This window comes from Hipposideros armiger, unplaced genomic scaffold (genome assembly GCF_001890085.2).
Source record: "Hipposideros armiger isolate ML-2016 unplaced genomic scaffold, ASM189008v1 scaffold_53, whole genome shotgun sequence".
NCBI lineage: Eukaryota > Metazoa > Chordata > Mammalia > Chiroptera > Hipposideridae > Hipposideros > Hipposideros armiger.
The window spans coordinates 55,383-59,270 of record NW_017731403.1 but is presented as its reverse complement, the minus strand read 5'-3'; the positions used below and the strand labels follow the sequence as shown (position 1 = coordinate 59,270).

General features: G+C 31.5%; 1 long non-coding RNA gene across 1 annotated transcript in view; it reads right to left on the bottom strand.

Moving 5' to 3' along the window:
- Positions 1-662: 662 nt before the first annotated feature.
- Positions 663-3,888, bottom strand: part of LOC109381778 (uncharacterized) — an 8,810-nt gene continuing 5,584 nt past the window's right edge. Inside the window, exon 4 of the long non-coding RNA XR_002123807.1 lies at positions 663-1,963. This is a non-coding gene — a long non-coding RNA (uncharacterized LOC109381778). The remainder of the gene's footprint in view (positions 1,964-3,888) is intronic.

Here is a 3,888-nt window from a genome sequence, read left to right as displayed (position 1 = left end):
TCTTCCCACCCTTCCCTCCACCGCCACGGAATCGACGCGTTGTTTCTGAGCTCTCTGACACTCTTCAACCCAAGTCCTGTCTTCATGGAGAAATAATAAAATTTTGGGGAGAGAACTTTTCATAGGAGGACTTATGAACCTGGAGCCCACAGCCTATATTTGATGGATTTTAGGGAATAGCTAGCCCCCAACCCCCAATTATACACATAATGTATGTGTATTTTGGGGGGGGGGAGTGGGACGCAGAAAGAGCCAGAGCTTTCATGAGATTTTCAAATGGCTCTTCACCATCTTAAAAATGCACTGCCTTAGGAGATACGAGCTCTGGCTTTAGGTAGGAAGCCTAGATAGTTGGGTTCCTCGATGTTTAGGTTAAGGAAATGATGTTTACTAGGAGCTGCCAGGAACGTGGGGAAAACATTTGGCGTTATCACCAAATAAGGTTATACACTCGGTCACAAATATATACTGATAGGATATGAAAAAAAAATATTTTTAAGGACATAATTTTAAACTTGGGTTCAGCATCAGACCACTTCATCTACAGTGCCCTGTTAACACTTAATACAAATCCTATATTCCTAGTTAACCTATTTTGTTGTGATTTTGTATAAGATATTAATTTGTTAAATATAAAATATTTTAAAACATCCCACAATTTTGGTAACCATGTTTTGGTATTTCTTCTTCTTTATTTTAATACCGGAGAGCTCTAAAAAATGTCAGTGGCCTAAGTTTCTGGCTTTCTGAGAACGCCTGGGAACTGCTGCTTAAATTAATATTCGATTTTCTTTTCTTATTTTGACAACCCAAAATTCATGCTAGTTGAATTACTGTGTATAGTACTAGCTAATGTTGCCCCATGCATCTGTGGCTTCAGAGCAAGAGGCCCTCTCAGCTTTCAAGTTCCTATCTTGACAAGGCAATTCATTTTTTAAAAAAGAATGCACTTTTTGTCTCATTCTGCTCCCTTCTTTCCATATGTTCTTCACACAGGTTTAGGAGAAGTGAGATTTAAGGACTTTATTAGTGTAAGTAGTGATTTAGGCTATAATCAGTGGTCAACATTAACAAGATAAAGGTTTTCAGACAAGACACTCTGAAGAATGTAAGACTGAATCCTATCCACTCAGAGAGCCAGCAACCTGCTTGGTGGAGTAGGTGGTTATGCAAGAGGGGGTTGTCAGAAAGGAAAAACCTAGGGGAACGTGAAAGGAGATAATCTCAACACCCATCTGAGGTTAATTCTGCATCCAGCAAACAGTGATCTGATGCAAAAAGTTCTCCCAGTGTATTCAGGATCCTCTACTAGTAAGATAGTTTTCTTTCTGGTAATGGACAAGACTGGTTGACTTTCAGATGTTACAAGGTAAAATAACTTATTTTAAGATAAAGTAAATACTACTAGTTGGTAGAAAAAATTAATCTCTTGATATGTTTGTAGCAATCAGACATCAATTTTACAGAATGTAAATAGGAATTTGCTTATTGGACTATTGGATGGATCATGGCCAAATCCTCCAATAAGTTTAGTTGGTATTCACGTACTAAGATTTTTTAGCTCTTGGGCATTCTGGTGATTTTGTCATTGATAAAAATCCAAATAGGATAAACTAAAATAGCTCATTAAAACTCAGGTCTCTACTGAGTGCCTTTAATAAAAATAACAAAAGAACATGTACATCAGCACTCTCAAAGCTGCAGGAATTTAAGAAACATCATTATTCATAGCCTTATTACACACTACTTATCATTACAACCCTAAGAAAAAATATTTTAAGATGCTTTTTAAATTTTCAACAAATTAAACATTTACAATCTCAACCAACTTTTACTGAAAATGTTTATAACACAGGGATTCTCAAACATATTAAATTTAGCAAGGATTGTTTTTGAGAAGAAAACAAAATGTCAGTATATTTTGTATTCCATGGCATTGCTTCTGTGGAAAATAGTTGGTAATCTGTAAAAAGAGAAAAACTTAATTTAGCTTCAAGTATAAAGGAGTATGTGAATATGCATATAATGTTTGTATATAGATGTTTCTATAAATATTTTGTCATGTTGATAAAACTAACATCTCAGGTATTTCTCAGTTTTCTTCAGCCTGTATACTTTTGGCTATCATTTAATCTCTCTTTGATAGAACATTTCCTCTGTATGTCTGTATTTTCCAAAACTTTACAGTATTTAACTATATAAAAGTGGTTTCCTAAACCTCACTGATGCCAACAAAATTTATGAATAAAATATTTCAAAAGTTGCAGTTACTCTTCATATATTTATTTTGCTACATATTTACAATTAAATCATCCTATTATATGTCTAAGTATTTTTAAAGTAAATTTAAGTCAACAGGACAAAGTAAGACCTCAGATACTCAAATGAGAAAAACAAAGAAAAAAATGATTATTGAACTGTTTCTCTATTGACAAAATAAAATGAAATTCTGAGTAAATTAGTCAACTGTATGTAGACTCTGACCTTAGAAATTATCTAAATAAAGCTATTTTTCTGTTTCAGAGGGAATTTACTAAATTGATCAAATCATAGATTAAATTCCATTTCACATTTGTGAGTACTCTAACATTTAGTTTGGTGTTATAATCACGGGCATTTTTTTCCCATTTAGTATTAAACTATTTTTTTGCTCACATTTTGTAAATGCCTCTACATTCGTAATATTATTATGAAAGATAGTTTCTCTTCCATTAACTCCTTATTCTTAGTTCCTTGAAAGGAGAAAAAGTTAAGAATATGTTTGCTACTATTCCTGATATGAACATAACAGGCCTTTGCTGAAACAGGAGTTAATTCTAAAATTAGTTTGAAAATTTAAGTTCTTAATTATGCCCCATGAGCACATTAAATTTTTCTTCACTTTTCCAATATTTGTATCTTTTATTTTTTTCTTGCCTAACTGAATTGGCTAATGCATAAGAACTACACTAAATAAAAGGTAACAAAGCATCCTTGTTTTGTTCCCAACATTAATGGAAATGCTCCAATGTTTTACTATCAAGCCTGCTACTGACTTTGAGACCATTATATAAATAATGCTCAAACAAAATTCATCTCTTTCTTTTTTTAAAACGTCAGCAATTGATGTGGGATTTTACCAAATGTATCTATTGAGATGATCATATAATTTTTCTTGTAATGGTGAAAATATTTTAATAGACTCCCTAATAATGAACCATCCTGAGTTGCTAGAACAAACTTTACTTCATGGGGTCATGAATAGTTCTTTAAATAATACTGTTAAATACTGTTAACTAATTTTTCTTTTAAATTTTTACATTAAAATTATAAATATTTTTTACTTTGTTTCCTTTTTTATTCTGCTTTTGTATGATTTTTGGTAATAAATTCATAAAATATATGGCTGACTTCATAAAAATTTTTGAGATTTTTCTTCCTTCTCTGAGCTGGAAAAATCCAAAAATCTATTGGCCTAGAACTTTTTTGAGGGGAAAGTCTTTGAATAAAGTTTTCAATTTTTTTCCATGACCATTAGTCTGTATATATTTTTTTCTTTCTTCTGAGGTAAATTTTGGTAGCACCTACTTTACTAGACAACCTTCCATTTTATGCAAGTTTTCAAACTATAGGCACAGAAATTTGCAAATTACTCTTATAATTTCATTTCTTCCATATGTTTTAATTTCGTTCTTTTCATTTGTATTTTTGTATATTTATGGTTTCTCCCCATTTTCTTGATTAGGCTAATTAGAGTAGTATATTTTATTTTTTACAGAGAAAGGTTTTTGCTTTATTTACCAACTCTTCTACTTTACTATTTTATAATTTATTAATTTCATGTTTCATTTTATACTTTTCTTCCTTTTGTATTCCTGAGGTTCACCTTGTTCTTTTTTTTTTTTTTTT